This window comes from Gopherus evgoodei, chromosome 3 (assembly GCF_007399415.2).
Source record: "Gopherus evgoodei ecotype Sinaloan lineage chromosome 3, rGopEvg1_v1.p, whole genome shotgun sequence".
Lineage (NCBI taxonomy): Eukaryota > Metazoa > Chordata > Testudines > Testudinidae > Gopherus > Gopherus evgoodei.
Window position 1 is genome coordinate 14,662,241 of NC_044324.1, and position 22,874 is coordinate 14,685,114.

Sequence of the window (22,874 nt, forward strand, 5' to 3'; positions counted from 1 at the left end):
CCTTGCCAATACCTCAGACCCTTCCAAGTCAGGTTTCAGACAAGGATATGGCAGACTTCACACAGGCTGCACCATTAGACAAATCACAGTAATGGTTTCACCATAAGAGAACTGCCCATTGAACAGACCCTCTCATGCTAGTAGTGGCTTGCAGGGCTGGCTCCAGGCCCCAGCGCGTGCTTGGGGCAGCATGCTGCGGGGGAGCTCTGCTGGTTGCCGGAAGGGCGGCAGGCGGCTCCAGTGGACCTCCCGCAGGCGAGCCTGCGGAGGGTCTGCTGGTCCCGCGGCTCCAGTGGAGCATCTGCAGGCACGCCTAGGGGAGGTCCACCAGAGCCGCAGGACCGGCGAGAGGCAGAGCGCTCCCCGCAGCGTGCCGCCCTGCCTGGGGTGGCGAAATGGCTAGAGCTTGTCTATAGAGCAAGCTGGTGTGCAGCAAGCCAGGGTGTGACTCTATAGCGCACCAGAATGCCATGCACTAACTTGCTGTGTAGACCCTGCTACTGCGCACTAAAAAGGTCCATACAGCACTTTGACACACCTCAAGTAGTCTTGCAGACACACTCCAGCATTTACAACAATTATTTGTGCTGATTCCATCTTCTTTGAATACGCAATTCTGTCTAGGTGAAGCTATAAACGCCTCTGTACATACATACTAGAATAAACAGGTTGTGTATACTTTTAAGTACACCAACACACAGAAGGACCTTTCTGTAACAGTGTGCAAGACATACTGTACTGCACTGTCCCAGGCTACTGCCTAACCCTCCCTCCACCTCCTTCTCTAGATCACTGTATAAGAGTGCACCACAGTGTCAGCAAACAATAACTTGCAAATACTCCATTGCATTTGCTATATTCCCAAATTTGCCTCCAGGATTTATAGAAACTCTTGGAGCCCTTAGTCAGAAAATGATTTCAAGCACATGCCAAAGACAATTCAGCATTTGGAACCTGTTTACAGAATAATCTAAAATGAATTTTCATCACAGGAAGATTTCCTTCAAATTGTGCGATAGTTGGGTTTGGGTTCTCTATAACATACATGTGAAATCATTAACTTCATCTGTTGCTTTAAATTATTTCATCAATGATTAACAAATGTTAAGCAATCGGCAATTTTTTCTTTAAGCAAGGAGCTCTCTCTCTCTCTCTAAACTAACGTTCTTACTTCTGCGAGTTGCTGCGAGGATCCTTGCCAGATCTAGCCAGTTTAAACATTTACGCATCGATTTTCAAGGTCACTGCTGAAATATGTGATTTTCTACTTTAGTATGTTATTCCAAAATGCACAGAATTATTAAATGCTATGGGGTGGGGGGAGCTAAAGCAAACAGCACCCAAAAAGTTCAATCAAAAAATATCTAAGCTAAAATGCTCATGGTAAAAAGGACTTTTCCTCAGAAATTTAAATATAATTATCTGGACATCATCTTTTGTTTGCACCGTTACGTAACTTACATAAACACTGACATAAACACCACTAAAAGCTTCTCTGCCTTGTACAGAATCCCCTCCGATCTTTTAGCAAAATGTAGTTTGCCTGGAAACAGCTGAGGTCTTCAGTGAAGGAAACCAGCGTTTAAAGCTAGAGGGGGTGGGGAGCGGGGGCAGAAATTCTGAAGGTTTGGGAAGCAAATTTGTTACTAGCTCACAATAACCACAAAAAAAAAAAGGCGCACATTTTGGAGGCTTAAAGACATCAGACTGCTCTTCTTACCTGAGAGATTTCCAGCTAGGCAAGTCTGTTTTCAGGCTGAGCAGCAACCAGATGACTAACATGCTGTTGAGAAGCTCTCTCTCCTGCTCTCTCCCTTCCTCTGTTCCATGTGCTCCTGGATGTTTGCAATACATTCAGCGTGTGTACTCTCCAGCACATGCTGCTGCCATGACAGGCGAAGGATTCTGAGCCAGCTCTCCCACTTGATTCCCACACCAGCTGACTGATAATTAAACTAAACACATACAGCCCGAGCCACTCGAACGCAGTGACTCTTCTGGGATCACCAGTGCCACCTGACAGACTCCGCCAAACGCACGCGGTGGCAGGACAAATTCAGAATATTACTTAAGTCAGGTCTGCAATTTGATTAAATTCAAAGACTCAAGTGAGCCATAAAATGCTCTGAGATACACTTGACTTTCACCAAGAAAAGAGAGCACACACAAAAAAACCCTCTCTGAAAGCAGCCAAAGCAAACTACTTACCACCTGTCTAATGCTTAGAATTCCAACTGGTAAACAGCTTTTTATCTAACTAAACACATGTATGGTCCCCTATGAGCATAGGATCTCAGTGCTTCATAAACACCTGGTGTGAGACAAAATAATTATCCCCATTTTACAAATGGAGAAATTGAGGCACAGAGAAATAAAGTAATTTGCCCAAGGTCACATAGGAAGCCCAAGGTAGAGCTGTCTCCTGAATCCCAGTTTAGTGCAATAGCCATTATATAAAGCCTATACCAGCAATCTCTCCCACACATCCAGAGTGTTACAAAGATTAATCATTTCTTTATTTAATAATAAGCAGATTTTTATTTCATTGCTTAGGAGAGGGACTTCTTTAAACTTATATTTGAACTTAAAAATATTTGTTTTAATGGCTACGCTTATTATAAGTTATAGTAAAAGAGGGTGTGATCCTTATTTTCAATGACCTCAGCATCACCTAGAAGCCCTAATCAGGGATCAGGACACTTGCATAATAAAAGATAGCCCCTGCCCAAACAGCTTACATGCACCCTGAAAAATGAGTTCAGTGCAAATGTTGGGTGTGCGGGGAACAGCAAATCTGGGCAGCTAAGGAAACTGGAACTACTTCAGTCAGTTCAATATGCTCAGCTAACTATTCTTCATAGTGGGCCAAGTTTGTGAAGGCCTTACACTCCACTCAATAGCATTTCTCTGTTTGTCTGTAGGTAGCATGACAACTTTTAAATGCCGCATCAGATCAACTCCAAAATTTCAGAGAATGCTCTAGGCATCAGTGGACAGAACTCTGTTGATCTTAAGCAGGGTTTCTCAAACAGGGGTCGCCGCTTGTGTAGAGAAAGCCCCTGGCGGGCCGGGCCAGTGTGTTTACCTGTCCTATTCACAGGTCCGGCTGATTGCGGCTTCCACTGGCCACGGTTCGCTGCTCTGGGCCAATGGTAGCTGCTGGAAGCGGCGCAGGCCAAGGGAGTTAATGGCCGCCACTTCCAGCAGCTCCCATTGGCCCGGAGCAGCGATCCGTGGCCAGTGAGAGCTGCGATCACCCGGACCTGCGGATGGGGCATTAAACACACCAGCCCACCCGCCAGGGGCTTTTCCTACACAAGCGGCGACCCCTGTTTGAGAAATCCTGATCTTAAGGAAAAACAGAAAGCCCAAAAGAGGGGAACTAGGGGATACATGAAGCCCCTGACCGCTCTTTAGCACAGTCATAAGCATCTGTGCAATTGTCTACAAGTCAAACTGTTCAATGGCACCCACGCACACATTCCAGCATAATAGTACACCATCTCAACTCTGCTCATCCACCCAACAGAATTTAACACGTTGACACTGAGGTCTGGTCCATACTACCGAGTTAGGTTGACGCAAACCAGCTTACATTGACCGAACTATAGAAGTGTCTACACTTACATTTCACTCCCACTGACATAACTGCCCCGCTATGCCGATTTAACTCCACCTCCATGAGTGGCATAGTCAAGGTTGATGTTGTTAAGTCGACACAGTGTGTGCGAAGACACTGCATTGCTTACATCAGCTGTTACTGGCTTTCAGGAGCCATCCCACAGTGCCCCACACTGACAGTACAATCGATACAAGCACTCCTAGTGACAACACACACTACTGACACCAGGAGCAAAGTGTAGACACGCACAAGCAGCTGTGGCAGCTGTATGCCAACTTAAGTTAGGTGGACTTAATTTTGTAGTGCAGACATGAATTACCTTCCAGACAAAAAGAATAATAATGGTGAGGATAAGGGGGAATGGGTAGGGTGCACAAAGCCCCTGTTGGGAGAGGAGAATGATATGGGTGGAAGGAGTAATGAGAAGCAAGGAGAATCCCTGGTATGGGGTGAGGAGGAATGCAGAACATGGAGAACAGTCTCATACACAGAGGCCCTACCCAGGGGGGATGACAGAGGGATCTGGAAGTGGTGGGGGGACACAGAACCCCTAGTAGTGGGAGTGACTAGGGAATCTGGTACTGGGAAAGGGGGCACAGTCACTGACATGAGAGGAATAGCACATATAGAGGAAGGGGGAATAGAGGTTAATTAAGGGTAAGAGAATGGAAGAGTCTGGTATGGGAGCAGGGTAGAATGTGGGGCACACAGAACCCGTGGCGGCGGGACACTGGGAGAACTGCAGGAGTCCATGACAAAGAGGGGGGTTGAAGGGTGACACACAAGGTGTTTGGGTGGAGGGAAATGGAAGGATGAAAGGAGCCTCTGGTGTGTACAATATGCTTGGCCTATACAAGCTATGAAGCATGTGATGCCCAGGCACCCACACAGCTGTCACTGTAACACAATGGCAAAGTGCATGCTGTTTACCCCTCTAATGGCTTGCCAACTAAGGGATAACCGTCTATTATTGCTACTGACTTACTCTTCATTCAAGTGGTAGAAATCTGTGCTGACTGCCCTGGATTCAAGCTCCGCTGGTGACCCATAGAGTGGAGAATGGGGGTGTCATATCATTATAGTAAGGGTCCTGACACATGGACTGTACAGATCTAGAGGTTATTTTCATAGAATAATAAGGTTGGAAAGGACCTTGAGAAGTCACTGAAGACAATCCCTTGCACTGAATAGTGCAAATAAAATTCAATAGAAAAATCATACAGAGCCTATAGAATGGTTGCTGATATTATCAAGATCTCTGTATTTTCAGTTTAGTGACAGTGGAAGAACTAAAATATCTAGCTACGATTTACCATCAGCATAGCATTTGAATAGCTCATTCTGGATTTCCAAAACAGGGGCTCTCCCTTGTTAACTCTTTTTTGTTTAATGCTTGAGACAGAAAGACTCACTTTCACACTGTCTCCCAAAAGCCAAAAGATTAAACTGTTTCCCCAGTGAGTTAGATAACGCAGGCTATGGGGATAAAAATAGCAGAAGGTGTGAGAAATAAAAGACAAGGGAGAAGGGGAGGTTTTCATCAAATTTGAAATGAGTGTATCAGTGGAGTAAGAGATACAGGAAGGTTGTCTCAGACAGCAGGACCTGTGGAGAAGAAAACTCTTGCACCAACTGTGGCTGCATTATACGGAAGAACACAGAAGCAGCCAGTGCTAAATTAAAAAGAAGAAAAGAGGTGGAGAGATAGAATGTGTGGAGTCAGCTGGAGCAAGTCAATGGAGAGAGAGAAAAAACCTCCTCCTCATGATTTAAGTGGATCCTATCATAAACCATGTCTAGTGGAGCTATTTTTACAGGAGGATGGATGAACACATTCCTCTTCATTCACATGAGAGGGCAAGCAACACTGTTCTCCACATGGTAGTGTCTGCAGACCTTGGACTTAGAGAAGGGAGTTGCAATAGTCAAGTAGAAAGGAGATAAAAAGCATGAGTGGGGATTTTAGCAGAGGTGGAGTTCAGGCAGTGATGCCCCTGGATAACATTGTGAGGGTGATGAAAGATGAGTTAGAAGACCCAGGAGACTGCAGAAGTTGTTCAAGATCAAGGAGAATACCAAGGTTACAGAAAACAGAAATAAACGGAAGGGAAGTCTTAGCTGAAAAAGATAGACGAGAGTGAGGGAGCTGTACAAGACTCTCAGCCACTGTCTCAAACTGGAATTAATTTGGCCAAACAAGGAGACTGTTCTCTCAACACCTATGGAAGAGGCTACCACAAACAAATGCAGGTTCACCACTTCAAACACCGCATGGACAAACAAGGCCCCAGTTTGATAACCTTCAGAGAACAGGTTTTTTTTTTCAGAAGAAAAGGGTAAGTGTAGAGATTTCAGTTTTCTGTTCACTATGGGTCTTGGAATCTTCTTTTAATGATGTTTAATTCGTATGTTGCAGTTCTGAAATGCATCCATGCCCCTATAGAAAATGACATGTGCAGAATTGGAAAAATAGAAATATGACAAGTTTGGGTAGTTTGCCAAACAAACTCCACCCCTTCAGCAGTTCAATTTTTTTCATGATTTAGACAGCAAACATGCCCTTTTTGTAACTGTCTGGGCCCCGCAATGAATTTGATTATAGTTGGTATGACAGATTAATAATTAGTAGATGTCTGTCACAGCAGAGGTGGTGATATTTCAGTAGTGAGCAAGTGATTCCTGTAGAGTCGACATCCAGTTTTTACAAGGGTCTGAGATCCTTCAGTATCATTTGCGGACACTGGAGGCAGAGAGAGCCCACATAATACCTAAAGAGGAAATAAACCGCAGTAGAAATGGATCATCCAACACAGAGTTAAACAAGGCCAAGTACCTGGACTGGTTAAGAAGAATTTGCAGAAGCTACAGAACTGTTGTAAGCATCTCTAGTTTCACTTTCTATCTCTTTCTCCTGAGCATAATGATTAATGATCAGGACTGGGAAAAATCCAGGGAGTGGAAGGGAGTGATTTCCCACCTGTTGCACTTGTGCCCCAACACTCACCTGCTACTAATCCATCACCCACACTGCTAATAAAATGCTGATAAAGACAGGACAAAGACTACCAGTAACCTAGAATAAAGTCTCCAGTTTAAAACTGCCCATGAACTGGTGGGTGCCCCCAACACTCACCCAGTGTCATCATGCAGCTCCCTCACACTGTGGGTTATCTACCTAGTTGTGTTCACTTTTACAGTGAGCTGCAAAGCACTGATGGAATAATAATAATAAATTACACTGCGTTATTACACCAGTGTGAACTTCTAGTACATCTCCGTGGCAGTGGTACAACTGCTGCAGCTCTCTCCAGAATTCCCAATTTAGTACGCTATATTGTTGTGTTACACCAGTACAAAGGTTTTAAATGTAGACAGGTCCTGAGATCTGCCCACACTATAGACCTATATCGATATTACTACATCGCTCTGAGGTGTGAAAAACCCACACCCCTAAGTGATGTAGTTACACTGACCTAACCCCACATGTAGACAGTGCTATGTTGGTGGGAGAGCTTCTCCCGTTGGCATAGCTACTGCCTCTCAGAGACGATGCCGACGGGAGAGCTCTCTCCCTCGGCGTAGAGCATCTTCATGAAAGCGCTATAGCGGCACAGGTGCACCAATGCAGTGTTTTAAGCATAAACCTGCCCTTAGTTAATCACAGGGCGGTTTTGCTGAAAGGCCCCACTGAATACGCTGTGGGACACATTTAGTGTACAAACAAGTTTTAACCATCTTTAAAGATTTTTCCCTCTTGAATCTTCCCACTCAAAAACTCACTGATGTTACCTGAATTGCTGACAGTGCCCCAGAAAGCATTATTCTGTGACTGGCATCCCATACAATCCATGGTATTTTACTAAACTTCCAATGTTTGAGATATTGTGCTCTAGGATATTGTCTGTGAACCAGAAGTACGAAGAAAGGGGGGAAAAGGAATGTTAGAAAATTTAGTTAAAGCTGCCTGTTCTCCTGAATGTTCCTACTTCTTGAGTCAGCACAGAGATTTAGGTTTATATCGGTCTTAATTTATAAATGCTGTTCCCCTTTGAGAAAGGAGGAATTTCTTTGTAGTTCCAAACAAATCAGAACTCTGACTTTCATTATTATTTTCACTGAGGTAGCAACAAGAGATACTGATCAAGCACTGGGGCCCTATTGTGCTAGGGACTGTACAGTGCAAAACAGTCTGCCTCAAAGATCTTACAATTTAAGTTTAAAGCAAGGAGTAGCATAGATGGATACAACAAACAGATGACGGAGTACATGCTAACAGCAAGATGGTTTTTCATGAGAATGGGTAAACCCAACATTTTAAAGTCACATTTAAAGGCCTGATCCTCCGTTGCCTTGGGAAGTAGTATACAAAGTGGCTGTAAAACATTACCAAATCAGAATTCCCCATTCATAGCAGTGGCAGGGTTTTACAATCATTTCTCAGTGAATATAAAAAAGTGTTCAAACAGAGAAGAGCAACTCATTTTAAGATTCTTTCCAGAGTAATAATCTGACTGGTTGTTTGTGACAGGTGAGAACATTTAAAAAAAACATGGTTAGACTTGACAGTGTCTCCTTAAAGGTGGAGATGATTAAAGGCGCCATAGAAGGTGCATACGCTCTATCTAGCCAGGGTTTGCTTATCAGCAGCACTGGCAACCTTACGATGAGCACCTAGCAGAATATGAAAAACCTAGACAGAAAAAACAGTTTAAGGATAGAAAGCACCTTCATGATAAATGGAGGCATGGAAAAAAGTTCTCCAGATCTTGAAATTGCTTGATTGAAGACCTAACTACAGCCAGCATCTTCAGTTGGCAAATGTTTGTAGTTTCTTATTAGGAAGAAAAACTCAACATGCTTTCCTATATAAAGAAAGAATCAATTGAAAACCATCTAACTTTTGAAGTCATACTTCATAACTATGGCACAACAGGTCCCGTACTGTATAAAGAACTTAATCCTGTGGGAGACGCAAGGTCTTTGCTACTGGGTACAAGAGACTGGCAAAGTCATCACAGACACTGGGACACAGCTTCTGAATCCAGGAGACAATCATATATTTCATCAGAATCATCCACTGAGCCCATTGGGTGGTTTCAGATTCCTATTTTAAAGCTTCTCCCTACCTTAGCTCTGATTATGTCAGTTATCAAATTACAAATATTTATTACTCCACCCACCAGGGAAACTTACTCTCCAACACATGGAAAAACACTGATTTGCCCAGTAACTACCAGCCCTTGCTTCTAGGTGTTTCTGGACACTTCAAGAAAGTGGCCTTGTGCTATCTCCTTGCATGTGTACACACAGCTACAAACAGAAATCCATTATTATCCCAACTGCCTGCCTCGCTCTCTCTAACAAATAAAATACTCAAGTGCAAAAGGCATGTGGGTTACACAAGCAGAAGTCTGGGATTGCTGTTAGTTATTTTCTAGGTGTGGGAGGAATTACGTAACAAGGAAGCAGGAGCCAAGTGTGCAGCAAGAAAGGAGCAACACTGGTGTCAACGCAGGACACTGCAGGAAGAAGGGACAACATTCTTCAGAGTGCAGCTTCTAGTGCTGATTTCAACACCTGGGAACGGGAGGAAAAAATCTGCCATGGTCGTAAAAAAAGACACTATCTTTGGGAATATTTTCAAGAAATTTCTGCATCTCTGGGTAAAAAAGGAACATGTGCCAAACAAACAATATCACAAAGATATGCAAGGGCTGGTTGTTAGAGTGAAACAACAATATGAAAAATGCTGTTCAGAAGGCAATGACTTGAGGAGAGTGATGTGGACACATTTGAACAACCTGGGTAAACTGGTTAGTCAACTCATTATAGACTGTCTTCCATGTCTCACTACATTAGTAAATGATAACTTCAATTATTGTCATAAATTTGTTTTTGGTGGATTACTTATGAATATCACAATGTGCCTGTTTGAAATTTAATTGGTATGAAGTATCAGAGGGGTAGCCGTGTTAGTCTGGATCTGTAAAAGCAGCAAAGAATCCTGTGGCACCTTATAGACTAACAGACGTTTTGGAGCATGAGCTTTCATGGGTGAATACCCACTTCCTCAGATGCATGTAGTGGAAATTTCCAAGGGCAGGTATATATATGCTAGCAAGCAAGCTAGAGATAACGAGGTCAGTTCAATCAGGGAGGATGAGGCCCTGTTCTAGCAGTTGAGGTGTGAAAACCTAGAGAGGAGAAACTGGTTCTGTAGTTGGCAAGCCATTCACAGTCTTTGTTCAATCCTGAGCTGATGGTGTCAAATTTGCAGATGAACTGAAGCTCAGCAGTTTCTCTTTGAAGTCTGGTCCTGAAGTTTTTTTGCTGCAGGATGGCCACCTTAAGGTCTGCTATAGTGTGGCCAGGGAGGTTGAAGTGCTCTCCTACAGGTTTTTATATATTGCCATTCCTAATGTCTGATTTGTGTCCATTTATCCTTTTCCGTAGAGACTGTCCAGTTTGGCCGATGTACATAGCAAGCAGAGGGGCATTGCTGGCATATATTACATTGGTGGATGTGCAGGTGAATGAACCAGTGATGCTGTGGCTGATCTGGTTAGGTTCTGTGATGGTGTCGCTGGTGTAGATATGTGGGCAGAGTTGGCATGGAGGTTTGTTGCATGGATTGGTTCCTGAGCTAGAGTTGTTATGGTGCGGTGTGCAGTTACTGGTGAGAATATGTTTCAGGTTGGTAGGTTGTCTGTGGGCAAGGACTGGCCTGCCACCCAAGGCCTGTGAAAGTGTGGGATCATTGTCCAGGATGGGTTGTAGATCCTTGATGATGCGTTGGAGGGGTTTTAGCTGGGGGCTGTATGTGATGGCGGGGGAATCCTGTTGGTTTCTTTCTTGGGTTTGTCTTGCAGTAGGAGGCTTCTGGGTACACGTCTGGCTCTGTTGGTCTATTTCCTTATTTCCTTGTGCGGGTATTGTAGTTTTGAGAATTCTTGGTGGAGATTTTGTAGGTGTTGGTCTCTGTCTGAGGGGTTAGAGCAGATGCGGTTGTACCTCAGTGCTTGGCTGTAGACAATGGATCGTGTGATGTGTCCGGGATGGAAGCTGGAGGCATGAAGGTAGGCATAGCGGTCGGTAGGTTTTCGATATAGGGTGGTGTTAATGTGACCATCACTTATTTGCACCGTGGTGTCAAGAAAGTGGACCTCCCGTGTAAATTGGTCCAGGCTGAGGTTGATGGTGGGGTGGAAGCTGTTGAAATCGTGGTGGAATTTTTCCAGAGTCTCCTTCTTGGTATGATTACTGTTGAAGTATTTATCAATTACATTTTTACTGTTACTGCTGAACTTCTGGAAAAAAATTTATTGCTCAATATAATCAAATATTCTAGGTGAAGATTTCCTGTTTAAATGTAGTTTTAAAAGGCATTTATTAACTTTAACATTTAAAAAAAATTCAAGCTGTTTGGTATGCTGCTAGAGATAAGGGTTTACACAGATTCTGATAATCATGTATTAGTTATTTTCCCCACATGACTGGGTTTAGAATAAATTATATCATTTAAACAATGGTACAAACACTCGCAACAAGTGGGATCTTTCATTTACCATCTCTTTTTTTTTTTTTTTAAAGCCACTTACTGAGAAATACTCAGTGACAGAGATTTTTTTTTTTAATTATTTTCTTTAGGGTCCAGCTTACACATAAGGGGTTAAGAACATCCATCACCTGTAATGTGAAAAATTTCAGTGTCATTTGCTGGTACCACCACCACGAGCGCTGCAACTAAACATACATCAGAGAGTAAATACCTGCATCTCGCCCCCACCCCCGCCCCAAAAAAAACAAAAACAAACAAAAAACACCTTCATTCTCCAGTAAAATCACAGATGAGTTCATAATCAGGACCAGTAAATTCCAGCAAGGCTCCACAGATGAAAAGATCGTTTGGTTCATTTATGCAACAAATTCTCCCTTTCATCTTGTTCAGAACCAACTTTTCATTGACGGTGAACCAGACTACTCTCCACTCAGCAGAGCAGACATTGCTGAAAATCGCTGGTTATGAGTATATGAGAGGAGAATTGAACAGTGTGCAAAAAAGATTGATGAGAAATTTGTTAATCTGAGTCTTGATGGGTGCAACAATGTACACAATGATCCCGTAATAGGTGGCTATGTGACAAAAGAAGATGAGGTTGTCTATCTTACAGAAAACTGATACGTAAGGAAATGCCCTTATAACAAAATACTTAAGTCGCAGTAAAAGCCATAACCAACTGAACAAAAAGTCAAGTGTATAGCTTTGTTATAGACAATGATGCAAATATAGCAAAGATGAGAAGAAATCTAGAAGAAGATTATGAAGGAAACCTAAAACTTTCAGCATATGGATATAGTGCTCATTTGATGCTGCCTTTACCCAAAGACTTAAGTACAGTGGAACCTGAGAGTTACGAACACCTCAGGAATGGAGGTTGTTCGTAACTCTTAACAGATTATTATGGTTGTTCTTTCACAAGTTTACAACTGAACACTGACTTAATACTCTTTGGAAACTTTACTATGCAGAAAAAAATGCTGCTTTTAATAGTCTTAATTTCAATGAAGCAAGCACAGAAACATTTCCTTACCCTGTCAATTTAAAAAAAAAAATCCTTTTTTAATTTAGTAGTTTACGTTTAACACAGTATTGTACTGTATTTGCTATTTTTAGTCTCTGCCTGATTGTGTACTTCTGGTTCCAAATTAGGTGTGTGGTTGACTGGTTAGTTCATAACTTAGGGAAAGTACAGGATAACAGGACTTGTGGATAGGTGGGAAGTAGTAGATGTGATATATCTTGACTTTAGTAAGCCTTTTAATACGGTCTCACATGACCTTCTCATAAACAAACTAGGGAAATACAACCTAGATGGAGCTACTATAAGGTGGAAGCATAACTGGTTGGAAAACTGTTCCAAGAGAGTAGCTATACATGAGTCACAGTAAAGCTGGAAGGGCATATCATATGGGGTCCCACAGGGACCAGTTCTGGGTCTGGTTCTGTTCAATATCTTCATCAATTATTTGGATGGCACAGAGAGTACACTTAGTTTATGGGGACAATACCAAGCTGAAAGGGGTTGCAAGAGCTTTGGAGAACAGGATTAAAATTGAAAATGGTCTGGACAAACTGGAGAAATGGTCTGAAGTAAATAGGATGAAATAGCATAAAATTCAATCGGGAAAAATGCAAAGTACTCCACTTCGGAAGGAACAATCAGTTGCACACATGCAAAATGGGAAATGACTGCCCAAGAACAGATGGTTATAGTGGATCACAAGCTAAATATGAATCAACAGCGTAACACTGTTTAAAAAAAAAAAAGCAAACATCATTCTGGGATGTATTAGCAGGAGTGTTGTAAACAAAACACAAGTAGTAATTCTTCTGTTCTACTTTGAACTGATTAGGCTCAACTCAAGTATTGTGTCCAATTCTAGGTGCCACATTTCAGGAAAGATGTGGAAAAATTGGAGAAAGCCCAGAGAAGAGGGAAAAAATGATTAAAGGTCTAGAAAACATGACCTATGAGGGAAGTTTGAAAAAACTGGGTTTGTTTAGTCTGGAGAAAAGAAGGGGACATGATAACAGTTTTCAAATACATAAAAGGTTGTTCCAGGGAGGAAGGAAAAAAAATTCCTTTGAGAATCGGACAAGAAGCAATGGGCTTAAAGAGCAGCAAGGGCGGTTTAGGCTGGACATTTAGGGTGGTGGTGGTCAGGGTGGTGAAGCACTGGAATGAATTGCCAAAGGAGGTTGTGGAATCTCCATCATTGGAGATTTTAAAGAGCAGGTTAGACAAACACCTGTCAGGGATGGTCTAGAATCTAGCTAATACTTAGTTCCGCAGTGAGTGCAAGGGTCTGGACTAGAAGACCTCTCCAAGTTCCGTCCAGACCTATCATTCTATGAATAAAGGAAAATGTTGCTGAAATTGCAAAATACTCCCATACCAACCATTTTGCTTCAGCTTCACTGAAGACAGCAGGAGGATCCAAACTAATTCTCCCCCAAGATGTGCAATGGAATTCAGTGGCTGATTGTTTTGAGCTATTAATTATGAATTGGCCTATTCTGATGACAATTTGTGAAAATCATTGGACTAAAGAGAAATGTAGAAGATATGCTGAATAAACTGAAACCTATTTCCACTGACTTGGATAAACTGCAGGAAGATGGCTCCTGCATTGCTGATGCTGTTGAAATTTGGAAAGAACTTCAAGTTAAATTGCAGGCAGTAAAGAAGTGTATGGATCCAGCACTTATTCCACTTCAATTTCCTGTCAATATTCTCAACTTAAAGTACCACGGTAGATACCTAACTGCTAAAGAAGGGCCATGACATGGGCATCTAATCACCACTCATCAATCATGCCAACCATAATAAATTTCAGGGCTGGAGGTGAACCGTTCAAACAGTACGTGTTTGCTGCCGATGTTTTAAAGAAAGTCAAACCACTGAACTGGCAGAAGTCACTAGCTAAGCACCTGGAATCAGAGTCTGTTGAAGTGCTAAACCAGCTTTTGAAAGCCGTAGCCTCTTATGCAGGCACTGAACGAATATTTTCTTCATGTGGACCAATTCATTCAAAGTTGAGAAACCAACTGGGAGTTGAAAAAGCAGGAAAACTTGTCTCTCTCTTCTAGTCTATAAACAACGAGGAGAGAGGGGATAAAATCTGCTAGTTTTAAAAGTTGAAGGACAACCTAAGTAACTTAGGAGATGGTTGTCTCATTTTCAAGAGACTTATGCAAGTAGGAACTTACACAGCAGTCTTCTTTGAAAATTCTCCCAGGCTGACCTGAAATCAGTTTAATACGCTGACTAGAGTTAATCCCTCTGTTTAATAAATCACTTAGTTGTAAATGTGAAACATATTTTGATAAGAACAAGTTTATGTATCCAGAACATTCCACATTGTTTTGTATGTTTATTTAAATTCCAGCTACCATACTAATGCAACTTGTCAGAAATCAGGAGTTAATTACATAGTAAATGAGCAATATCATTCACCGTTTTCTAACATACTAAAAATGTACACTTAATAAAACAAATATTAAGCTATATAATTTACATAATATATTTACATTTATATTTAATTTACATAATAAATGTATTTAGTTATGATGTACTTTTCTAGGTAGCAAAAAGATGTACCAAATCTAATGCAAAGGTTCTGTTTAGTTGTAAATCAACATGTTTTAATAGTTATATCAACCATTTTTTTTAGAAAAATAACTGGAAGTACAAATAGAAAAGTTGATTAGAATTCATTATTTAAATGTAGGCTTTCCACTTTCTAATTTAAATCATAATTTAAATTGCTGATTTAAATCAATCCACCCTGTTGCCATGTCAACTCTTAGGTCTATTGGCCTGGTCTCAACCGTTTTGATCACTACATTTTGACTCGCAATTTACATATGAAAACTGCATGCAGGATTCTATTATCAATATTCTCATCAGAAATATATCCTCTCTTCAGTATTCCATCCAATCTCAGCAAGAAAAGGGATTGCAAGTTACTTGGAGTAGAAAGCAGACCTGGTTCTATTGCACCACTCACCTCCCTCAGAGATAATTACTCTAACATGCCAGCCTCTTAATTGGAAAGAAACCCTGTTAACCCACAAATTATTCATGGAGACTAATGATCCACCAAGAGGCATATTCTTCCTTTGTGCTTTGTTGGCTTCTGTAAACTGTAAAGCGTCCTGGTCTGGGTTACAACCAGCTTGCAGACTGACAGATGCTTCCTCGCTGTGACAGCAGCATCTCTCTGGCCCACCTACAAGTGACCATAGACTACAAATGGAGAATTACCACGGCGGACAAAGCACAAGAGTACAAGACAGCACATTGTACAGGTGATGGACAGTGACTTTAAATCTTCATGAATAAGCTAACATCCTTTGACAGTTGCTCTTTCGAATAATATAACAGCAAACACAGACAGAAAAGAACATAAGAATGGCCATACTGGATTAGACCAATGGTCTATCCAGCCCAATATCCTGTCTCCTATTAGTGGCTGGGCAAGATGCTACAGAGGGAATGAACAGAACAGGGCAATTATCTAGTAATCCATCCTCTCAGTCCCAGCCTCTGGCGGTCAGAGGTTTAGGGACACCCAGAATATGGGGTTGCATCCCCGACCATCTTGGCTCATAGCCATTGCTGGATCTATCCTGAATTAACTTATCCAGTTTTTTTTTGAAACCTCTAACACCTTTGGCCTTCAGAACACCCCCTGCTAATGAGTTCCGCAGGTTGACCATGCATTGTGCAAAGAAATACTTTCCTAGGTTTGTTTTAAACCTGCTACCTATTAATTTCATTAGGTGACCCCTGGCTCTTGTGTTATGTGAAGGGATAAATAACACTTCCTTATTCACTTCCTCCACACCAGTCATGATTTTATAGACCTCTTTCATATTCCCCCTCCCACTTTATCATCTCTTTCCAACCTGAACAGTCCCAGTCTTTTTAGATCTCTCTTTATAGGGAAACTGTTCCATTCCCCTAATTATTTTTGTTGTCCTCATCTTAGAACTGGAAAAATTAGAGATCTTTTTTGAGATGCGGTGACTAGAACTGCATGCAGTATTGAAGGTGTGGGTGTACCATGGATTTTTATAGAGGCATTATGATATTCAGGGTCTTATTTATCCCTTTTCCTAATGGTTTCTAACATTCTGTTTGGGGGGGGAGGGGTGACTACCACTGAACACTGAGTGGATGTTTTCAAGAAATATCCACAGTTTACTTAGAACCGATTATTGTTTATGTATAGTTGGGATTATGTTTTCCAATGTGCTTTACTTTGCATTTATCAACGTTGATTTTCATATGCAATTTTGTGGCCCAGTCACCCCGTTTTGTGACATCCCTTGGTAACTCTTCACAGTCAGCTTTGAACTTATCTATCTTAAGTAATTTTGTATCATCTGCAAATTTTCCCTTTTCACTGCTTACCCCCTTTTCCAGATCATTGATGAATATGCTGAACAGCAGTGGTCCCAGTACAGTTCCATGGGGACCATTTATTCCTGCCCTTTGTTTCCTGTCTTTTAACCATTCACAGGTCCAAGAGAGAACCTTCCCTCTTATCTCATGACTGCTTACTTTGGTTAAAAGCCGTTGGTAAGGGACCTTGTGAAAGACTTTCTGAAAGTCCAAGTACTAGCTGTCCCCCTCAAAAAATCTGACAGATTGGTGAAGCATGATTTCCCTTTACAAAAGCTGTATTGACTCTTCTTCAACCTGCTGTGTTCACCTGTGTGTCTAATGATTCTGTTCTTTACTATAGTTTTTGCTTGATACCAAAGTGAGGCTTACTGGCCTGTAATTGCCAGGATCATCTCTGGAGCCCTTTTAAAAACAAACAGTCACTGTAACATTAGCTATCCGCCAGTCATCTGGTACAGAGGCTCATTTAAGGGATAGGTTACATACCACAATTAGTAGTTCTGTAATTTCAAATGAGAGTTCCTTCAGAACTCTTGGGTGAATGCCATCTGATCTGGTGACTTATTGTTTAGTTTACCAATTTATTCCCAAACCTCAAAGAAACCTCAAGGTGTGACAGTTCCTCAGATTTGTCACCTAAAAAGAATGGTTCCTGTCCTCTCCAAGCAGAAAATGGTAGATAGGGAACAACCAAGGAAATACATCTGAGTTAAGAGATTAACTGCACTAAGAGGGAGAGGGAGAAAAAGAAAAAGTTTCAAGTCTTTGTGTCCATTCCAGACAATGAAGTCAGATCTCTCCAATTCAAGACCAGGTTTGTTCTCCTGCGACCTTCAGTACACTGTAAGAATGATTAAAATTTTGCTACATTATGGTTAGTTTTTTAATTCAGAAGATGAAGTTTGTTACACATTTATCTTAAATAACTGTCAGCACTTAATGTTTCTATTGAGTCCAGTCCAAAAGCCTACACTTTAATTAAGTTCACAGTTTGATTTAAAGCATGCCAACTACATTTGTGAGCAAGACGCCTTTCTCAGCCTGCTCTACTAAATCCACACACACATACGAGTCCAAACTCACCCCCATGTTGGGGTTTGGCTTCATTAAGTAAGAAATCAACAATACGATAAAGTTCATGTCAAATGTTCTCCCTAGGTTTTCTCCCTCAGGACTACTCAAGTCCACACCCTGTATTTTCCCAGACAGGCACTACTATTTTCCTTATAACTAGGAGGGATTATAAAACATTTGCACCAGTGATTTAGCAAAATCCATATAACCCTCTTCCCAGCCACAGCAATGCCTGCTAACAGGGTGGAGTACTGGGGGAAATCTCTGGCAGTACGATACAACTGTGTATGTTACATGGCAGAATTATCTTTCATACGTCACAGGTTACAACTAGAGTTCAGGAAATAGCGTGTTTTTCAGAACCATCTCAAACAGAAGAAACCAAAAATCTTTTGTGCCCTCCCATAAAAGGTATATGAAAAACAAATCTTTACTCATCATTGCACCTAGGACTGCCACACTAGCTTGATAGGGCATTGCAGATAAATATCCAGCAATTTTAAGTCCAGATCTAAGTTTGATTTTTCAGTATCTGCTACAGTTTTGAAGAGGCGCAGTTAACAACCCACTCACTCCTGACTGTAAATACGGCTACCTATTCTAAATATTACAGTGGCCCTTTTATTCACTACCCAAACTCCATGTAAGCAGCTACAAATTTCTATCACACTACCTGCGCTGAGCATTTCAAATTTTGTCCTGGAGAGATCCTATCTTTTAGAGGGAGAGATTCAGTCATACCTGAAAAATAAGCTAGCTTCGGTTTTAATATGAACAAAGGCCATCAAGTGGGTGAATGATGAAATTTGCTTGCTGTTTTTGCAATGCAGCCTTCTGCATGCTAGGGAGAACCCTGAAACAACCTAGTCTTCTCAGGACTTCAGATTGGGCCTGAGCCAGGATTTCCTGAAGTTAATAGCTAGTTCCTAAAGAATTGCAGTCTCCTACATAGAAATGACACAAGTAAACACCTTAGCACCTGCTGCTTGTTTCTGCTGCAGGATAATCCACCATATATATTACTCCTAGGGGAATTCTGTGCCACTACGCATATGCAGAATTCATGTCCCCTGCAGATTTTTTTTTCCTCCACAAAAGAGAGTCTGCTGGAGAGGTGCTGCAGTTACACATTTTGCCCACCAGGGGCTGCTGTGGCACCAGAAAAGAGGTCAGCCAGCCAGAAGAGACTGCACTCCTCACAGCAGGGCCAAGTGAGGAGGCACAGGACAGATAGGGCATACAGGGCTTCTGGGAGTCAAAAACTGGGGTTCAGAAGGGCTAGTGGGGAGGACAGACTGGGGCATGAGCTCAGGAGCTAGTGGGGTGACAGCATTAAGCCAGGCGCTGAATGGTCAGGGGGCTGCAGGGCCACACGGGAACCAAGGATAGGAAGATCCAGGGCCAAATGGGTGCAAGGACACAAAGGGACGGGGCAGATGTGCCTGACTGAATGGGAGTGACTAGGGGTCAGCCAGGACATGCATGGGGGAGGCTCCCCAACAATCTCTCCACCACCACCAAAAAAAAAACCCTGTTCCCACCTTCTCCCACCTACACCCAACAACCCTCCAGGTTCACTTCCAGGCTCCTTCCCTCTCTCTCTCAGCGACTCCATTACCCCGACTCCCTCAACCCTTTGCAGTACTTCTGAAGGGTGCAGGAGATACATTTCTGTATTGTAGTTTTAATGAATTACTCAAAGTTCCGTATTAATATGTCTAGTAAGGAGTCTATTTGTCAAAAAAAAAATTTTTTTGGTTTGTGTTGTTACAGACATACTGACGGGTACTTTGAAATAAATTACCAAAATAACTGAAACTGGAATGATCATATTTGACAAATAAAATATGCACAATTTTAAAATATTGTGTGCAGAACTTAATTTTATTTTTTTTAGCAGAATTCCCCCAGAATTAATATACTTGCAACACATCTTTAACTAGGAAGTGCAATTAATATGATATAGAACCTCCACTGGCTCTGGTAAGGGAAAAGTGAAGTTTGTTGCTGAAATTGAAAGTCAGCCTAGAAATCGCTAAGCAACAAAAACAAAAGATGTTCTTCTGAATGGATGCTGTGTGCTGTAAACTCTGCAGTGGTATAATCATAATTTTCAGCAGTAAGAGAAAGAAGCATATCTAAAAAAATCCCCAGATCTCTACCCAAAAAATCCTCAAAATGTTCATTCCAAATGGATGAAGTATATACCAGATCCTCACTAGTTTTCAGTAGTGATCAGGGGACTGACACAAATGCCTGAATTTTGCAAGTTAGTAAGTGAAGAATAAATAAAAGGAGGAGATTGCATCATAAAACTTAGCTGTCTTATTTTAACAACAGCAGGTTAGCTAGCTGGTTATGACAACATAGGGAAATGTGTTTCAAAGGACAAACTAAAGAGACTGACCAAAAGTCTGCTGCTTAGAAGTGCTAGTTTTCCGGTACAGGAGGAACTCAATTTACTAAGTGCAGGATAGATTCTGGCTAGCCCTCACATGAAGCCACCATGCTGGGGAACAAAACAAGGAGCATCATTATTGTTCTCACTTCAGTACAGTAACACATAGTCATTTACTGAGCTGAGGGTCCCATTGTGCTACACCAGGGGTCTCAAACACGCGGCCCACGGGGCTCTTGCGTGTGGCCCACCAAGCTCCCCCACGCGTCCCTCTGCCTACCCGCGGGATTGCCCCCTGTGGCGTTGCAAGCCCCGCACCACTGTCTGAAGCAGCTGGCCGCATGCCCTTTCGAGCCAGGAGGCAGAGGGCTCCTGCATTGCCTCGCTTCAAGGTACCGCCCCCCCGCAGCTCCCATTGGCCGGGAACAGGGAACCGTGGCCAGTGGGAGCTTCATGGGAGTGACCTAGAGGAGCGGCAAGAGCAGCGCACGCGCAGAACCCTGAGCCCTTCCCGCTCCCCCAGGGGCTGTAGGGACATGGTTCCAATTGCTTCCTGGAACGAAACAGCACGGGGCCAGGGCAGGCAGGCAGGGAGCCTGCCCTGGCCCCAGTGCGCATCGCTGCTACCCTGGAGCCGCTCTAGGTAAGCGGCGCCAGGCTGGAGCCTGCACCCTGCACCCCAAATCCCTGCCCTTAGCCCCCTGCCACATAGAATATCAGGGTTGGAAGGGACCTCAGGAGGTATCTAGTCCAACCCCCTGCTCAAAGCAGGACCAATTCCCGACTAAATCATCCCAGCCAGGGCTTTGTCAAGCATGACCTTAAAAACCTGTAAGGAAGGAGATTCCACCACCTCCCTAGGGAACCCATTCCAGAGCTTTACCACTCTGAGTGAAAAAGTTTTTCCTAATATCCAAACTAAACCTCCCCCACTGCAACTTGAGACCATTACTCCTTGTCCTTGTTCTGTCATCAGGTACCACTGAGAACAGTCTAGATCCATCCTCTTTGGAACCCCCTTTCAGGTAGTTGAAAACAGCTATCAAATCCCCCCTCATTCTTCTCTTCTGCATACTAAACAATCCCGGTTCCCTCAGCCTCTCCTCATAAGTCATGTGCTCCAGCCCCCTAATCATTTTTGCTGCCCTTCACTGGACTCTTTCCAATTTTTCCACATCCTTCTTGTAGTGTAGAGCCCAAAACTGGACACAGTACTCCAGATGAGGCCTCACCAATGTCGAATAGAGGGGAATGATCACGTCCCTCGATCTGCTGGCAATGCCCCTACTTATACAGCCCAAAATGCCATTAGCCTTCTTGGCAACAAGGGCACACTTGACTCATATCCAGCTTCTCGTCCACTGTAACCCCTAGGTCCCACATCTCAACCCCCTGCCACATCCCACACCCTCCTATACCCCAACCCCCTACCCTGAGCCCCCTGCCACATCCCATACACCTCCTGCACTCCCTGCCCCGGGCCACCTTCCGCACCCCTCACCATCTTGCATCCCACCCACCAACGCCCTACCCTGAGCCCCCTGCACACCACCTGCAACCCCTGGGGGCAGCATTGGGGTGGGGACTTCAGGGAAGGGGTTGGATTGGGGCAGAGAAGGGGTGGGGCAGCGGCGGGGCCTAATGGAAGAGGTGGAGTGGACCTATCTACTACGCTACATTGGTCTCCCAAACTTTCACATAGCTTGCATCCCACATAAGGGGTAGGCAGAACTGTTGTCTTTGTGCTAAGGGACACACCGGCTCTGCTCCCTCTCTACTTCCCAGGGGACATACAGCATCATAAAGGAAGTGGGAAAGAGGCAGAACTACTGGTCCCACCCATTCCAGTACCAACCAACAGGCTGCATCGCATAAGGAGCTTTAGGGGCAGCCAATATACCTGTTGTATACGGAGAAGTTCAGAAAACACCCAGTGCCTCCTTGAGGCACTGTGAATCAGCACTGCCCACAAGCAAAGCCATGCCTAAATAGCTCCAGCTAACCTTACATTTGGGGATACCATGAGTTACTCTCTTAAGACAAGTGGTGTCTAATAAGCACGGTCTCCTGAACAGAGGTAACTGCACTTCAGAATGTACCACTGCATATCTGTAATGACCTCAGCTGAGTAGCGAGCAGAGACTGCCATTTGGGGGCAGATTGGGGACACTATACTGCACTATTAGGATCCATCTCTAGCTCTTGTCCATTCCCTCTGAGCCATACCTTTCCCCTTTGAAAGGATAAGCTGTCGCTTTAACCTCTGCTCTGCATAATTCTAGAATTACATTTTTATTAATATTAATAGCACTTTCCACCTCCAAGAGCTTCCCAAACAAAGCAGTTAGAAGTAGCATGCTGTACACAGGCCCCCCTCCTTAGCAGGAAGGATCAGTATCTCATTGCCCTTATTATCTTAATTTTAATGCCTCATAAGAGGTTTCACAACAGAAATAATTATAAACTAGTGATGAAAATATCCTGCCTCCCATGGAGCGGAGGAGACCTAAGGGTTCAATTATGAGACAAGAGAAAACAATCAAGAGATACCCTGGATCCAGTCTTGCTTTTTAAAGTGTGTTGCCTTTGTTATTCTTATCTAATTGTAACGGCTTAGGTAACCAGCCTTAATTGTAAGCCATATGTGACTGGGGCATGTGTGCTGTGAAATGTGTTTGATGTCAGCATCTCTGACAGCCTGCAGAGCAGATCGGTTAACACTTCCTTACTGTTCTGTTTTGATCAATACCATCTAAGGGACTAGATCTAGTCTCAAATGGGAAGCAGGATTGGGCCCATTAAAAAC

The 22,874-nt window shown here is 43.0% G+C and overlaps 1 protein-coding gene across 9 annotated transcripts in view; it reads right to left on the reverse strand.

Moving 5' to 3' along the window:
* Positions 1–22,874, reverse strand: part of NCOA1 (nuclear receptor coactivator 1) — a 344,103-nt gene that overhangs the window by 171,457 nt on the left and 149,772 nt on the right. The window contains exon 1 of one of the 9 annotated variants that reach the window (XM_030555141.1): positions 1,721–1,809. The exons of the other annotated variants lie outside the window; for them this stretch is intronic. The gene's annotated coding sequence lies outside the window, so the exon portion shown is untranslated. Of the gene's footprint in view, positions 1–1,720; positions 1,810–22,874 lie in introns of those variants that run through there. 9 annotated transcript variants of the gene reach the window in all.